Source organism: Lepus europaeus, chromosome X (assembly GCF_033115175.1).
Source record: "Lepus europaeus isolate LE1 chromosome X, mLepTim1.pri, whole genome shotgun sequence".
Classification (NCBI taxonomy): Eukaryota; Metazoa; Chordata; class Mammalia; order Lagomorpha; family Leporidae; genus Lepus; species Lepus europaeus.
This window is the reverse complement of record NC_084850.1, coordinates 40,000,894-40,020,173: the sequence shown is the minus strand read 5'-3', so window position 1 is coordinate 40,020,173 and position 19,280 is coordinate 40,000,894.

The window sequence follows — 19,280 nt, the reverse complement described above, 5'->3', positions numbered from 1 at the left end:
ATTTATTTTTCCCATTGCAATATAAACAGGATTGAACTAATTTGAATTTTTCTATGTCTGGCCTCTCTCTGCATATTTGATGGTCACTTTCCAGGCATTTTGTTAATAACCCAGCTGTAGCCTAAAGATAAGCTGGCCTTGATAAGAGAATTGCTATACAGTTAGAATTGAAAATAAGTTTAGATATTATTTGCCCCATCCCTATTATTTATACAGACAGAAAACTGAGGTCTGGAGACTTGAAGGATCTGTCCAATTCATGTATCAGCTTGGCAAGGGAATAGATACCACAGGTCCTGAACCACTTGTGTATTCCCCTATCCCACATTGCCTATCCTTAGAGTTTTTGATAATTAAGTCTTGTTTTATAGAAACAGTAAATATTTGTATGCTATTAACTAGCCTTGCAAGTACAGTTGAACGGTGCTATTCAGTTACTTTGCAATGTCATTTTAAGATATCACCACAATGTTATAGGAGTAGCTAAAATTTTGAGTGGGGTTTCTAACATTTTCCAGTCATGGGGCAACTTCCACTTGTACTAAGCAGTAACCAGAGAGCATTTTCATCATGGCTAAAATTTATCATGAATTAACCTAAGAGTTCAAAGACCTATTAAAGTAATGGTGCCTGAATGTAACACATTTGTATGTGTTTTTCCTAAGCAGTCTACAAAAAGGACTGCTGTGTAATGCTAAAGGAACATCCAAAAGACCTATTGTGGCTGAAATCAACTGACCTCACTAGCTTGATCAGCTTCATGAAGGGGGGATGGGGAGAGCACCAAAGTGCAAAGGGATAGCTGAGTTGCTTATTATCAATTAACACAACAGCTCCCATTTTGTGTAATGCACCCTCCATATTCTTCTACACTGCAATTAATACTTGCAAGAAACTCCAGATGAAAAAATTCATACCAGTAAATCACACTTAATCAGCTTCCAGTTTTTGTTTGCCATTGACTGCTTTGTCCCTCCATTCCTCACAGCTTCCCAGGACTGCATTTGAAATAATGCTTGTAGTCACTTCTTTTATGGTTTCTTGATTGATTGACAAGCTGTATAGCAGCACATTGTTCTGCTCTGCCATTTTCCCAGTGGGCGGCACTGCACAATAGTGATGAGGAACTATAATGGCACTGCATCAAAAGTCACTGAAATATAAATATGACATGAACTTCTTGGTTCCTGAAGCTGGACCTTTTTATCCATTTACTTACATCACTTCTGTGTGTAGCATTAATGGAAAAGGTTAACTCTCTGTATTCCGAACTTGCTCCAAGAGGATTTGAATCTAAACGCTCTTTGGAGACACGCACTTTAATATAGGTGTATTCTGAAACTCAAAGCACGGTCACTCTTTATATTTATGCAATCCCCTTTCTAAGTACTTCTTACCAGAGGAGATTTGAAGCAGATGGAAATTATTCAATGTAGTTATGAAATGAAAGCTCATAAGCTAGCTGCTTTGCAAAGTGCTCAGAACACCTGGGCCACCAGAATTGCTGAAGTAGACAATGGCATTTATACTGAGATTACAGCATCATCTTATTCTAACTGGTATTTTTGTCTTTAGAGTGCAAGAGGGATGCCAGTGCTTCTCAGTGCTTAATTGGTTTTCTCCCTTGACTTTAATTAAACTCACCCTAAGCTTGCAAAACCCCAAGGCTGCCGCTTAAGGGCGAGAAGCCCCAGTGTTTCCAGCTTTGAATACAGTATGATAAAAAATCAATTGCACTGTTTGATGAACTGAATATGCAACTATTTTACATTTTTAGACAGCCACATTGTTGCATAATCAACAGCATTCCAAAAACTACTCTATTGTGGATAAAAGTGCAACGTTTTTGTAAATCTTCAACAACAAGAGCTTAGAAAATATGTAATTTGCCGTGCTATAATGCATATGTTCACTGCCCAGCAAAGCATCGTTTATATTACACCCAGTTACAAAGCCTTATTATCTACTGTGATGACATTATCTAGGTATCATTTCCATCATTTCCAAAGAATCTTGGCCTTGGTATATACTTTATTTTGCTTAGCAGTTTGGTAAAGATCAAGGTCTTAAGCATTCTGGACACAACCCAATCCCTGTCTGCTTACTCACCCTTTTATTGGAAGGTCATTTAAATTGACTGAGTCAGTCGCACCTGAATCAGGGGAGAGTCTTCTGTCTTTTCTGGGATGAGTCAGCACTCAGTTTTAATATTGTACTTGTACCCAGGGACTGTACACTAGAAACACGAATAGAAACACATATCCTTACAGCAGGTACCAGAGTTATACAGTGCTGGAAGCTATCCCCATCAGCAAACAAAAATTAAATACTGAGTCAGAAAAATAGAACACAACCAAGCCTATCTAACGTGCTCCCATACTACCTACATATAAGTGATTGAAATTCTAAAATGGCACTGTAGGAGTGCAGAGTTCCTGGGTGCATGCTTTTGAACACCATAGGGTTTCTTTAGAACACATCACACACTCTGTTGAGCACTTTACATCTATTAGCTCATTTAATCATTACATCGACACTATAAAGACTTTTATAATCCTCATCATTTAGGTGCGGAAACTAAGGCACCACAGGGTCATGTAATACACCCAAGTACACATAGGCAGGAAGTAGCAGGTTCAGAAGATCCTGGTTATCTGAAGCCAAAGCAGCCAAGCAAATTTCAGTATACTGAGAAGGCCAAGGTTTCTGATAGGCTTCATAACCCTGAAGATTCTAAAGCTACTGTAGGAACATGATTTGTAATGGTTTAATAGCCCAATTAAAATTCAAGTAAATGTTCCCAGACATAGGTTGACAACTGTGTTAATATTCTCATTATGGACTCTTCTTCCAAGAATGTGGAAAGAGGGACTACTAAATCAACACTGAAGACTGCATTCATTTTGTCAAAAATTAATTGCAATTGCTTATTCACTCAACAACTAGTTATTTGGCTACTCATTGTGTGTCAGATACTGAGCAAGGCAGTAAGATTTGCATTCTTCTCATCTGAAGGGAAAACAAGATGATGTACTAAAAAGTTAGTGCAAGTTGAAACACAGAATTGAAACACAGCTTGGGAAATAAAGCCTTCGGTTTGATCGGGCTTCTTAAAAGAACAAGAATCTGCTGGCTGTCTTTGGAATGCTTTTTTACTCTAGGTGAAGGGAAAACATACCCTTGAAAAACTAATGTGATAATGTCAAGTACTTGTGCAAGCAATAACTACCATAGAAGACTAAAATAAATATGGGATTACGATGGACTAGGGAAGGTTTCTTTAATGTTAATTTACGTGGAACATGCTGGGGATCTTGTGAAAATCAGTTCCCAAGTTCTGATCTCTAGGTCTTGGGAAAGGTCCAAGATTCTGCATTTTTAACCAACTCCCTAGTGATGCTGGTTCACTATTCCATAGATCACTCCTGGCCACAAAGATTAATAAACTGTTTATAGACAAAAATAGGTTTTAGCTGTACCTTGTTGGATATAAGATATGCATGTGTGCATGAAGAAACTGAGGAAGAACAATGGAAGTAGCCCAGGGAACAGAGTGTCAGACTGAATCTGTGAGAAATATGTTCCCAAATACTAAGAGATAGTGGTGGAAAAATAGGAACTAGATCTTGGGGGATGAGGGTAGGATGAATTGTAAGATGAAAAATTTGAGAGTACAGAAATGAGTAATAAAATATTGCTCTAGCTATTTTTTTTGACAGGCAGAGTGGGCTTTAGCTATTTTTAATCTATTAATCACAAAAGTTTTTACTGAATTTGAATATCTGGACTGCAATTTATTAGCTTGAGAAATGGTTTTGTTTGCCACCCTAATGCCTTGCATTTTTACCGTATGAAAATGTACAAAACACAAGACAACCAGATACTTATTTTATAGAAATTATTAAAATTGATCTACCATTATATTGTTTAAGCAACAATATTTATTGTCAATGTAGAGATAGTGGCCTATTGAAGATGACTTGAGGAATTGATCTATTTAAAATGCTTCATTGATGTTTCCTGAAATTTCTAAAGCAATAGGTTGCTGGCTTTCAGTTGTTGCTTCAAATGAGGCTTCACCTACCCACCTATCATGATTTCACTGACACAGAATTATGGAAAGAAAGCTTAAAAAATAAGGAATACTTAATGCAAGATAATGTGAAAGATCCTGTCACCATGTCTTGTTCAGAATGTTGGTGGTAATTAAAATTCAAGAAAAGCCATTGAAGGTTTTGATTTTGTTTCTCCTAAAAATAAAATGGATGAGCCAGTGCCTATAAGATGACAAAATATATTATCAATTCACTGAAAGTGAATCAAATTGATGTTTTTGAAGATATTTACTTTTTACTTTTCAGCCATGGTTTTAGCCTTGAAGACATAGCTTTATGGCATTTTTGAAACTCAGAATATCGTACTGTTCATCTATCATTAAAATGGTTAAAATTCTACAGATGGTGGTTATTACTTGACTCTGCGATCTAGAGACAAGTAGCACTGTAGAGTATTGGATTTTTTCCCTTGTATCAATGAATAAATAACCATTCCTCTCATGTAGTGAAGCTCAAGGATCTCAATACATTCTCTTCATCAGAAAAATGCAGATTTTGTGAAAAGTCAATATAAAACACAAACTCCTGTGTCTGTCCTTGAATTCAGAAGTTGGATCACATTAGCTGTTCTATGAATAAAACTATCTTCTTCACACACTGCAGACACCAGACAAAAACAGAAATAAAACTTAACCCATGCTCTGGATGGTGCAACAGCCAACTCCTAACACACAGCAAAGGACCTGCAGGCCCAGCTTTCAAAGCTTAGCTGCAGCCCCTACCACTGACAGTAACCATGATTTCTATGGCCTGCCCAGCCCAGAGCATTGGTCTACACTCATGCGCAATCCATGATCATCTGTTTGGGCTTTCCAGCTCTGGCCAGTCCTGCTTACTGATTGCTCAGGGCTTTGGCCTGGGATACATAGCCTGCCCAGTCTAGCCCTCTCCTAGCTGGTTGGGTTTCTGGTTTGGGGCCTCTGTGCTCTGTCTAGGCCCTGAGCAGGGCTCAGAGCTCCAGCCTCCTCTCATGGAAGCTGCCAAAATTCTATGATGCTTCTCAGACAGTGTAAGTGGTATTCATATCCCCCAGCCAGCATTAGTGATGCCCTTAGGACTCTGATGTCTGGGGGTCCATCAGCCCAACCTGCTTCTGGCACCAGTGCTGCTCTCACAACCCCAGCTCCTGCCTTGAGTAGTGGCAGGGACTCTGTACCAGGTCCACTTGCAGCATCAGCAGGGCCTGTTCCCAGCACCTGAGAAGCTCCTGACTCCAGTCCCTCCCTCAGCAGATGACCGGGGACCAGCATGACTGGTATCCTAGCAATTGCACTGGACCTTAGGAGCTTCCCAGACCCCCATTTGTGCTACCATCAACTAGAGCAGAAAAGAATAGGGAGATTATAACAGTCAAAATGGAACAAAAGCAATAAACCAAAGTCAGAGTCTATTGACTGCAAATTAAAAGGTGCATATCCCAAAAAACAAAACAAAACAAAACAAAAACAAAAACAAACAAAACTTTTATTTCCAAAAACTGTCCTCTAAAAGTTATAGAAACAACTGATTTTCAGAGGGACAACATTAATATAGGAAAACAAGAAATATTAATAAACAAGGCACTATGATACTCAAAAAGAATACATTAATGCATTAGAATCAGAACATGAAGAATGATTGATGAGATGTCTGATAAAGAATTAAAAAGAGGGGACATGGAGGCCAGGCAGGTTAAACCACCTCCTGCAACTCTGGCATTGCATAAGAGAAAGAATGCTTGAGTCCTGACCGCTCTGCTTCTGATCCAGCTCCCTGATAATGTGACTGGGAATGCAGGGAGAATGATCCACGTGTTTTGGCCTCTGTCACTTACATAAAGAACCAGGCATTTGCCTGGCCCAGAACTGGCTGTTGTGAACCAGTGGATGGGAGTTCTCTCTTTCACTCTTTCTCTCTGTCTATCTCTCTCTCTCCCTTCCTCCCTCCCTATCTCTCTAGCCCCATTTTTCAAATAATATCTTTTTTTTTATTTTTTACAAAAAGAGGGACTGCCACAGTGGATTAAGCCACCACTTGCAACACTGGCATTCAGTACCAGAGTGCCAGTTTAAGTACCAAATGCTCTGTTTGTAATTCAGCTTCCTGGTAATACACCTGTGAAGACAGCAGAAATGGCCCATGTGCTTAGGCCTTTATCAGTTATGTGGGAGAATGGGTTGGGATTTCTCATTCCTGGCTTTAGCCTGGCCCAGATCAGGCTCTGTGGCCACTTGTGGAGTCACCCATTGAATGAAATAGAAGATCTTCTCTCTCTCTTCTCTCTCTGCCTCTCAAATAAATAAATCATTAAAAATAACTTAAAAGAATGATTATAATGTTACCCAAAGAGACACAAGCAGATGCAGATAAACAGTTAAAATTAAGAAGTTGATGCATGATATGAAAGAGAAATTTGGTAAAGATACAGAGATACTGAAAAAAGAACCAAACAAATATTAGAAATAGGCAACTCAAAAAAGTCAAATAGAGAATACAGATGAAAGCCTTAACAATAGACAACAATAGACAACAATAGACTAGCTAAATCAGGAGAAATAATATCTGATGTTGAAGGCAAGAAATATCTCGTGATCTCAATTGGACACAAAGAAGAAGAAACTAAAAAGAAAGAAAACAGTGTTTGGGATCTCTAGAACACCATCAAACAAACCAATATTTCACTTCTGGGTGTCCCCAAAAGAATAGATAAAAAGGAATGGCTTAGAAAACACATTCAATGAAATAATAACTTGACAATTCACCAATTTGGAGAAGGATATAGACATTCCAATATAGGAAGCTCATAGAACTCCAAATAGATATGAATGGAAAAGAACCTCACCACAACAAATTACAGTTAAACTTTCAAAAGTACTACACATAGAATTCTAAAAACTTGCAAGAGAAAAATACAGGTCACTTTTAAAGGAATTGGGAGCAGATTTTATTTTTTTAAAAAGATTTATTTATTTACTTGAAAGTCAGAATTACACAGAGAGAAGGAGAGGCAGAGAGAAAGAGAGAGAAAGAGAGAGTTTTCCATCCACTGGTTTACTCCCCAACTCGCTGCAACAGCTGGAGCTGCGCCAATCCAAAGCCAGGATCCAGGAGTTTCTTCCTGGTCTCCCATTCGGGTGCAGGGGCTCAAGGACTTGGGTCATCTTCTACTGCTTTCCCAGGCCATAGTAAAGAGATGGATCAGAAGTGGAGCAGCCAGGACTCGAACTGACACCCATATGGGATGCCGGCACTGCAGGTGGTACCTTTACCCATTATGCCACAGTGCCAGCCCCGAGAGCAGATTTTTAACAAACACCTTACAGGCCAGAAAATAATGCAGAAATATTGTCTACGTTCTGAAAGAAAAAACAAAAGCCTGCCAACTGAGAATACTTTAGATAGCAAAACTCTCTTTTATAAACAAAGGAAAACTAAAGATTTTCCAAGACAATCAAAAACTGAAGATATTCATCACCATTCAATTAGCCTTACAAATGATACTTAATGATGTTCTACATACAGAAACAAAGAAATCTACCTTTCATTATAGAACAGCAGGAAAGTATGAAATCTACTAGGAAAATAGCAAAGGTTATTCAAAACAAACCAAAAAAAAAAAAAAGGAAAAGGAAAATAGCTGGACCAAGTCATTATTTTTCTCTAATAACCTTGAATGTGAATGGACTAAATTCCCTACTTGAAAGATACAGGCTGGGGCCAGTGCTGTGGCATAGCGGGTTGAGCTGCCACCTGCAGTGCTGGCATCCCATGTGGGCACCAGTTCGAGTCCCAGCTGCTCCATTTCTGATCCAGCTCTTTACTATGGCCTGGGAAAGCAGTAGAAGATACCCCAAGTCCTTGGGGTCCCTGCACCTGCGAGGGAAAACCTGAAGGAAGCTCCTGGCTCCTGGCTCCTGGCTTCAGATTGGTGCAGCTCCAGCTGTTGGGCAGTGAACCAGTGGATGGAAGACCTCTCTCCCTCCCTCCATCCCTCCCTCTCTCTCTCTCTGTCTCTCCTTCTCTCTCTGCATACCTCTGACTTTCAAATGAATAAATCTTGAAAAAAAATACAGGCTGGCTAAACGGATTAAAAAATAAATTAATAAAACAATACCCAATTGTATAATGCCTACAAGAAACCCTCATCACCAATAAAGACAGAGTGAAAGTGAAAATTTGAAAAAAGATTTTCTGTGCAAATGAAATGAAAATTGACCAGGAGTAGTTATACTTAGATCAAATAACAAAAACTTTAAAAAAAATAAAGTTACTCTATAATAACCAAATGATCAATTCAGTAAAAAGAAATGATCATTGCAAATGTATATGCACCTAATGCCAGAGCACTGTTTATAAAACAAATGTTAGTAGATAAAAAAGAGCTATAAGCTTCAATATAGTAACACTGAGAGAGTTTAAACCCCATTCTCATCATGGTACGTATCAACCAGACAAAAAAAGTCAACAAACAACAGATTTAATCTACACTGTAGAACGAATGGACCAAATAGATATTTATAGAACACTCCATCCCACAGCTCCAGAGTACACATTCTTTTCATTAGAGCATGGAATATTCTCTAGGATAGATAATATAATGAGCCACAAAACAAGTCTCAACAAATTAAAAAAATTGAAATCATATGCATCTTTTCTGGACACAGTAGAATAAAACTGACAATTAACAACAAAAAAAAACTAAAAACTAAACAAATATATGGAGAATTAAAAACACTACTGGATGAGCAACAGGGCTTTGAAGAAATCAAAAGGCAAATTTAAAATTTCCTTGAACCCAATGAAAATGTAGTCATAACATATCCAACTCAGGATACAACAAAAGCAATACCAAGGAGGAAAAGTTTATAACATCAAGTGCCTACAACAACAAATGGAAAGATAAGAATGGGTACAAACCCAATCCATAATTAATAGAGGGGAAGAAATAATAAAAAATTAAAGAAGGGAAAAGTAATATAGAAATGAAATATATAAAAGATTAATAACACAAAAACTTCATCTTTTGAAAAGATAAATAAAATTAACAAACCATTATCCAGACTAAGAAAAAAAGAAAATTCAAATCATTAAAATTGAAGATGATAAAGGAGATATTACACCTGATGCTACAGAAATACAAAGAATCATTAAGAACTGTTATGAACAAGTATACACCAACAAATTAGAAAACTTGGAAACCTATAACTTAGCAAAATTGTATCACAAAGACAGAAATCCTGAAGAGGCAAATAACCAGAGATATGACTGAATCAGGAATAAAGAATCTCCCAACAAAGGACCCAATGATGTGACTGATGGATTTCACCAAACTTTTTTTTAAGATTTATCTTATTTATTTGAAAGGCAGAATTACAGAGAGAGAGAGAGAGAGAGAGAGAGACAGACACACACACACACACACACACACACGGGGGGGGGGGGGGATCTTCCATCCACTGGTTCACTCCTCAAATGGTTGCAACATCCAGGGTTAGGTCATGCCAAAGACAGGAGCCAGGAGCTCCTTCTGGATCTCCCCAATGGATGCAGGGGCCCAAGCACTTGTGCTATCTTCCACTGCTTTCCCAGACATATTAAGAAGGAGTTGTATTGGACGTGGAACAGCCAGACCCAAACTGGGATGCTGGTGCTGCAGATGGCAGCTTAACCCACTATGCCACAATGCTGTCCACAAACCACCACCACCAAAAGTTTTAGGAAGAGCTAAAGTTGATTTTTTTTAAAAGATTTATTTATTTTATTTGGGAGGCAGAGTTACAGGCAGAGGGAGAGACAGAGAGAGACAGAGAGCGAGAGATCTTCCATCCACTGCTCACTCCCCAAATGGCCGCAATGTTTGGAGCTGGGCCAGTCTGAAGACAAGAGCCAGGAGCTTCCTCCAGGTCTCCTACATGGGTGCAGAGGCCCAAGGACTTCAGCCATTCTCCGCTGCTTTCCAAGGCTCATTGGCAGGAAGCTGGAACAGAAGTGGAGCAGCCAGCACTCAAACCTGCGCCCACATGGGATGCCAGTACTGCAGGTGGTGGCTTTACCGACTATGCCATGGTGTCTGTCCTGAACCACCACCAAACTTTTTAGGAAGAACTAATATTGATTATTTTTAAACTATTCCAAAAATTCAAAGTGAGAGAACCCTTCCAAATTCATTTCATGGAGCCAGCATTATCTTAACTGCAAAACCAGGTAAGGACACAATGATAGAAGAAAAATATAGACCAATATTCCTGATGAACACAGATACAAAATTCTCAACAAAATACTAACTGAATCCAACAACACATCAGAAATATCACCATCATGATCAAGTGAGACTTATCCTAGGAATACAGGGATGTCTCAGAATATGCAAATTTATAAATGTAATACATCACATCAACATAATGAAGAATTAAATATTTTATGATCAACTTAATAGTCTCAGAGAAAGCATTTGACAAAATACAATATCCATTCATGATAAAAACCTTGACAAATTATATGTAGAAGGAGACTACCTCAATATAATACAGGCTATATATGACAAGCCCATATCTAAAATCACACTGAATGGGGAAAAGCTAGAAGCATTTTAACTAAAATCTGGAAGCAGAGAAGGATGTCCACCTTTGTAACTCGTACTCAACAGGGTCCTGAAAGTTTTTGCCAGAATCATTATGCAAGAAAAAGAAATAAAAGGCATTCTGATAGGAGAGGAAGTAATCAAATTATCCCTGTTTGCAGATGACATGAGTTTATATATAAAGCTAGATTCCATCAAGAGACTATCAGAACTGAAAAGTAAATTCAGTACAGTTGCAGGATACATAATCAATACTCAAAAATCATTAGCATTTTTATAAACCAACAATGATCTGAAAAAGAACTTATAAGAGCAACTCATTCAAAATAGCTTGGGATAAATTTAACCAAGGATGTGTATGATGTCTAAAAATGAAAATTATAAAACAATAATGAAAGAAATTGAAGAAGACATTAAAAATTGGAAAGACTTCCTGTGTTCATGAATTGGAATAATTAATATCAAAATATACATAGTACTCAAAATTATTTATAGACTCAATGCAAATCCCATCAAAATACCAATGGCATTCCTCACAGAATTTTAAAAAACAATCCTAAAATTCATATGTAAATACAAAAGATGCTGAATCACTAGAGCAACAACTAAAACAAAACTGGAGGCATCACAATGGCAGATTTCAAGACATGCTAGAGGGATATTGTAACTAAAATGGCATGCTTCTGGCATAAAAATAGACACATAGACCAGTGGAGCAGAATAGAATACTCAGAAATAAATCCATGCACTTACAATGAATTTATTTTTGAGAAAGCTACTAAAAATACTTCCTAGAGAAAGGAAAGTATCTTCAATAAATGGTGTTGTGAAACTCGGATTTCCAATGCCAAAGTTTGGAACAATGCCTCTGTCTTCCACCTTACACAAAAATCCATGAAAAATGGATCAAATATCTAAAGGTATGGCCTGAATCCATGAAGCTACTAGAGGAATGACATTGGCATAGACAATGATTTTTTTTTTTGGATAAGACTTCAAAAGCACAGGCAATAAAAACAAAAATAAACAAATGAGATTATATCAAAAAAAGAAGCTTCTTCACAGAAAGAAACAATCAACTGAGTGAAGAAACAACTGACAGAATGAGGGAATATATTTACAACCTATGCATCTGATGAAGTATTAATATCAAGAACATATAAGGAGTTCAAGAAATTCAACAACAACAAAATGAATAACTCACTTAAGAAATGGGCAAAGGACCCGAATAGACATTTTTTCAAAAAAAGAAATGCAAATGGCCAAGAAACAGATAAAACAATGCTCAGCATCACTAACCATTAGGAAAATTGAAATACCAATAACAATGTAACATCTAAATATTTCCTGTATGTTTACAAGATAATAATTAAGTTCATTTAGACTTTAAATGTAAGTTTCACTCCAGTTAGGAATGACTACTATCAAAAAATTTTAAAAATAACAAATGATATCAAGGTTGTGGAGAAATGAGAACCCTAATGAACTGTTGGTGGTGATGAAAATTAGTATAGTCACTATGAAAAAATAGTAGGGAGGTAAATAAAAAAAATTAAAAGTAGATATGACTCAGATATCACATTTCTATGAATGTATTGAAAAGGAATAAAGTTAATACCTGAAAGAGATACCTGTACTCACATGTTTACTGTAGCACTATTCACAAAAGCAAAGATATGGACTCAAGATAGGTGTCCATCAATGGCTGACTGGATAAAGAAAAAGGTTTTATATATATATATATGAATTGGTATATAGATATTTATAAATGTCTTCAAAAAGGCAGGCACTGTGTTGCAGTAGGTTAAACTGCTGTAAACTGCTGTTTTGGATGCCTACATCCCATATCTAATGCTGGCTCAAATCCTGTCTCCTTCACACCTGATCAAGCTGCATGTTAATGAACCTGGGAAGGAAGCTGATGATGGCCCAAGTACTTGTGCTCACCATACATAGTTCTTGCTTATCTCAGTTAATGGTGGATCATTGCAGTGGTATAGTTCAGATTCCTTCCTGCCCAAAAGGGGTTCCTCCAATAGATTACTATGGGTCAGGAACTCTCCATTTGTCTGGTGAAAACTCAAAACTTTGTTAAGTCTGAGTCTCTTGCTGCTCAGTCTTTCTTTAGGTTCCCTCTGTTCTTTCACAAGTGTGAAACCGACATTGCACTCTAAAGGCTCTTCCTGCTTACACTAGCTCCCTTTACCTTTATACTTCATAGGTGTTTTCTCCTATCAATCTTTAGCTTTTCTACACCTCTCTTGACATTTGCTTGTTGTAAGATATAAATTAATACAATCTAGGAATACCTTAAGTGATAATACTCAACTAAGGAGATACAATATAGTATGCCAAATAAAATATGCAAATAGACATATAAAATATGCAGTAAATATGCAAAAGAAAAGTAGGATTATTATAAATATATTTTTCCATTTTAATTTTAATTAAATTTTAATAAATCCAATATCATTTGTATATATGTCTAAGAACATAATTATATTCCCTCCTTCACTGCCACCCTCCTTCCTTCTACCTTTATTTCTCTTTTTTAAATTATTGAGATTACATATTTTAAATTTGCATAGCATTAAAATGACTTAATACTTCACCAAAGTTTAACAATTAAAAAAGCAAAAAGACCCTACTGGCAATATAAACAGTGGCTATAAATAAATAATTAGATAGAAAAATGATTATTTCACCCATAAAAAGTTTTGTGGTCAGTTATTCATAATTTCTTTCAATGAAACAGAACCAATATCAACGTACACCTAAATATTATTTTTGTGTTTATAAATTATACATTACATTTTTGTGTAATATTTTAGTTACCACAAATCAGGGAAAACCTATGGTATTTGTCTTTTTGGGATTGGCTTATTTCACTAAGTATAATGGTTTACAGTTGCATCCATTTTGTTGCAAAATACAGAATTTCATTCTCTTTTACAGCTGAGTAATATTCCATAGTGTATATGTACCACATTTTCTTTATCCAGTCATCTGTTGATGGACATCTGGCTTGATTCCGTATCTTAGCTATTGTGAATTGAGCTACAATAAACATGGGCATGCACATAACTCTTTCATATGCTGATTTTATTTCATTTGGGTAAATTCCCAGGAGTGGGATTGCTAGGTCATATAGTAGATCTATTTTCAGATTTCTGAGGAATCTCTATACTGTCTTCCACAATGACTGTACTAAATTACATTCCCACCAACAGTGGATTAGGGAACATTTTTCACCACATCCTTACCAGCATTTATTGTTTTTGATTTCTATATGAAACTCATTTGATCTGAGGTGAGGTGAAATTTCATTGTGGTTTTGATTTGCATTTCCTTGATGGCTAGTGATCCTGAGCATTTTTTTATGTGTCTGTTGGTCATTTGCATTTCATATTTTGAAAAAAAAATGCCTGCTCAAGTCTTTTGTCCATTGATTGCCTGAATTGTTTGTTTTGTTGTTGTTGAGCTTCTTGAGCTCCTCATAGATCCCATATAGCAATCCTTTATCAATTGCAGAGTTTGCAATATTTTGTCCCATTCTGTTGGTTGCCTCTTCACTTGGTCTAGTATTTCCTTTTTAGTACAGAAGCTTCTTAGCTTGATGTAATCCTATTTGTCTATTTTGATTTGGTTGCCTGTGCTTCAGTGGTCTTTATGGGATACTATCAAATGACCCAACAGATGGGTTTTACTAATTCCTGAAGATTTTGAAAGAGAGCATGGATTATAAGGCCTATTCAGTGGAATAATAGAAAACTTCACAGGGATATCCAAATACAGGGAAGCACATAGAATTTCTAATAGACATGACCAAAAAAATCTTTACCACAACAAATTGTAGTCAAGTCAGTGTGAAGGGAGAAAAATCTCTTAGTAAAAGTACAAAGGAATTCCTAAGCAAACAATAGGAACATTTACAGAAAAATTGCTGAGGCAAGTCATGACTTATAAATAGTAACCTTGAATGTAAATGACCCAAATTCTCCAATTAAAAGATAGACTGGCTGAATGGATTAAAAGATGAGACCCACCTATTTGCTGCCTACAAGAAACACACTTTACAATATAAACACAGACTGAAAGTGAAAAGATGGAAAAAGATATTTCAAACTAACAGAGAGCAAAAATAACCAGGTGTAGCCATCTAATATCAGACAAAATAGATATTAACACATAAACTGTTAAAAGAGACAAAGAAGGGCATTATGTAATGATTAAGGGATCAATTCAACAGGAAGATTTGACAATTATAAATATATTTTATAATGTTATACATCTATACTAATCATTACTGCCAATAATGGAAGTAATTAAATTAATATTTATTATCCATTCATAATGTTCCATGTATTCCTGGTGTTTTTATATATTATCACTTTTGAGTCACAATATAATCCTATGAGATAAAAAGTAACAAGCTTTTCCCTTTAACAGATGAAAAATGCTTAAAATAGTTAAGCTTGCTGATGGTCATACAGTTAGTTAATGGTTAAAATAGTTTACAAAGCCAGGCAGTCTACCATCAGAGTTCACATATTTCATTATCACATCATTTAGTCTATAGGCCTCAGTTGGCTTCTTCAACTCCATAGTACTAATAAATTTCAAATACCTTGAAAAAGTTTAATAGAAATAACCTAGGAGGTTATTTCTTGATGCCAGGTTTGCTCTGGCCCATACCCAAAGATCGGTACAATTAAATGTGTCTCTGTACTAGCTGACAGCCCTCCATGCTGGGAGAATTTCTGGATGCTACGAAACCAAAGACATTTCCTGCAAGATGTCAAGGGAACATAGCACATTAGAAACATGGCTCACAAGAACAGATGATCATTCCCTTTGGGTTCCTGTATGAGGGAAAGAGTAAAAAGAATACTTTGATGTACAAAAATAAAGATAGTAAAAAGTGCCTTAATACTCAGATAACATGCTCACACAGAAAATTACTTTATAAAATATCATTTCCACATATGAGAGATCATGTTTGTATTTCTGACTCTGGGTTGGATAAAAGGCACCAAAATATAGTTAAATACAAGTAAGACATTCTAGTGTTCCATTTCATAGTGGGACAACTATATTTATTATATACTGTATAAAGAACTCAACGAGAGTAGTTCGTTGGCATCAAACATGGAGGAAGGGTGGGAAGGTGAAGATTTTGATTGCCTGATTTGGTCAGATTATACTATATGCATCTGTTGAGGTATTTCATTGTGCTCCATAAAGGCATGTAAGTATTGCATGTTAATCACAACTTGTTAAAAATAAAAAATAAATATGAATGAAATCTGATAAGCTTAAATTAGTGTTTTAATGATTCTTGGAACATGAAATTTTTGTAGATCTTGACACTTTTGTTAGCCCAAAAAATTGGTTTCTAGGAACCATAAATACAGCATAGTCTTAGAGAGGGTAATACTTATGTTGAAATATTTAGTGACATGTGTCCATATATTTAATTTTTATATAAACAAATACCAGAGTGTTTAGTACAAGCTTAATCGAAACTACCAGAACAAAATTATTCTGGTATTAGCATATCCAATTAGTATCCAGGACTCCTTTCTGAATGGTGCAAACTTTATGGCAATCTTATTCCTAAGAGATAACTGGAAAAAGGAAATTCCTGAAATTTTCATAGAAGTGACTTGTGAGTTCTTTGCAAACTTATACAGAATCACAAGTGGGTTATGCGTGCTGGGAAGCTATATGCCATCCGTGTAAATCTATAACAAGAATGGGCCAATACATTCAGATAAAATTGGAATGAACAGTCTGAAACATAAAAATCTTTAACCAAAACAGAACCTCATTAAATTTGGAAAAGTTTCATTGAATATTTTTAGAAGTGTGCCTCTCCACATTTTCAATTCTATTTCAAAGAAGGTATAAGAAATAAATAAGTTCTTTATGAGAGAGCTCAGTTTTTTAGCTTTGCAAATTCTTGATAAGTCCAATAAACATTAAATAATTGTTGTAGTATAAGGAAGTCAATCTCCAAGAAGTTCTTAATGATTAGAAATCAGGAAAGATTAACCAATCGACATAAAATCAGAAATCTTTTGAGCTTTTGTTCACTTACATATAAATGGATGCACTGAGTGTTATTCACTGTTACTGCAGCTTAAACTGTACCATGATGACACTAATAAACAGGTTTTGTTCCATCTGATTTTTAATTTCTTTGCTCCTACATTGATTTTATTTAAGAGCGGTCGTCCTGGAAGAACTGGTTAGGAAATGGAGTAGTATAGTTGTGTTTGGGTTTGCTGATACTAAAAACAGCTACAATTAATTGGTTTGCATAAATATTCACTTCTTATACAATTTTACATAGTGCCAGTTACAACAAATTTGCATGGATTGCATGTGTTCATATCTGATGGTAATTTCTGTACCATTCATGGAATCATCTTTAAATGTATGTGAATTTCTTTAGGAAGCTAAATTTGTTTTCTTCCACTGCTGAGACTCACTTGCTATGATCTGAATGCTTATATCCCTCCAAAATTCATGTGTGTTAAAACCTAGTTGCCAAGGTGATGATATTAGAGGGAGGGATAAGGTACTAGGAAAGCAATTAGATCATGAAGGTAGAGTTCTCATGCATGTAGTGAGTTCTATTATATCTAAAAAAGCCTCAGTGAGCTGCCTCCTGCAATGGAAGGATACATCAAGAAGATGCTTTCTGTAAACTAAAGAATAGGTCCTCACCAGACACCAGATCTATCAGTACCTTGATCTTGGACTTTCTAATCTCCAGAATAGTGAGAAAGAAATTTGCGTTATTTATAAAAGCACCCCAGTTTATGGTATTTTGTTACAACAGCTCAAGCTAAAATACCACTATTGTGTTAAAAATGCATCGAGGAAATTTACAAAAGAGATTTCTGTATATTTGTCAACAATCTTACCCGGCAATACAAAATGTTGCTATTCTTAAATTCTTTAACAACCAAATGTCAACGGTACCATAAATTTGTAGGATGTTTCACAAATCACATTAATGCACACTAAATTGACTTTCTTATCAATAAGTAGGCAGACTAGGTACCCTATTTTTCTGATGAAGAAACCAAAACTTTTAATTGGGTAGTTGACATAATGCTGTCAATTCAGATATTGTCCCAACAAATGCCCTATAAAAATCAGGCTAAGTAAATACAAGGGAAGTAAATGTTCATGAAAGCACAACTGCTAACATGATGACAAATCTGAGAAAATGCAGGTAAAAACAAGGTACAAGAAAGGAATGCATCTTTTCATATAAATAAAGGTATCATGTGGCTTGTAAAGTATCTAGGTACTACTACAATATTGCGGTTTTAGCAAGCGCTCAGTAGACGAGAAGATGAAAAAAGCATTGTAGAATAAACAGATCATAGATTGAACACATAAATCATGCCTGGGTCCCAATCGAGCCTGTGTCATTTACAAGATATTTGATCTCTCCTGGACACACCACAGCTCTAAACCTGTATATTCATCAGCAAAATAGGGATGATAATAATGCTTTTATTTCAAAGGTTGGTTTGAAATCTAAATACAATGAGTTAGACAGCTGGCATTTAATAAGTGTTCCTAAATGTTAGCTTTTCTTTCCAGTTATTGAAGCTAAGGCAAGAAATATGCACAAAAAGATTTGTAACCTGTGGACAGTTGTAGACAAACAATAAAAACCTTTCATATACATGAATAGATGAGTAAGTTTTCCACACCCCCTGAAATTCTCAGCTGAACACACAACCATTATAATACTGTCAGCAGTGTTTCCTGTAATATTGAGAAAAGTAATATTAATGTCAAGAAAAACATTTCAGTTTATAAATCCTCACATATTTCCTAATTAAGCTACTCTGTTGCCTTTGTTTTAAATCATCGAGAGGTAATTTTGTGAAGCTTCATTTTATTATTTGTACCATTCCTTAAAAATAAATTACTCAAAATTCTTCTTAATATACAAATATGGCTTCTTGTCCCTTTTGACTCATCATATCTGTTCTCAAGAATTATTAGAGCTTGCTTTGTTTTTCAAAATAATGTACTTCTCCCATCAGCTTTAAGTACTTATCTATAAAGTACAGAATATTTGCAAGAATTTTCTTTCTTCATGGTTCTCCTGATCACAGCAAATACATGTACATGCCATAGATGGTAAAGTGAGGTCAGGATGAGGAAGATGAGTAAGCATCAGAAATCGCAACATAAAAATTTTCCTACTAGTGCATTAATCGTTCTTGTCGTTGTTCTAATTTAATCAATGGCTCAATTTCATGTTTCCTTTAAATTGAAGGATCATTTGCTTAAAATCAAATAAAATTAAAACAGTCAATGAATCTTCAAAATATATTGGTTTAAATTTTGTAAAATTTATGTATGGACATAGCCATACTATGAAATATTAACACATAATTTATTCATTATATGGGAAGCCTATTTATGAAAAATAATGATTAGTTGGGCCATTATCTATTCAAAAAATATGTGTATGCAGAGTTAAAGAGACAGAAAAGCTTCAACAATTCAAGTCATTTTAGTGCTTGAATCTTAATTTTAAAAAGTCAATTCACATATTCTTTTGCCAGGTT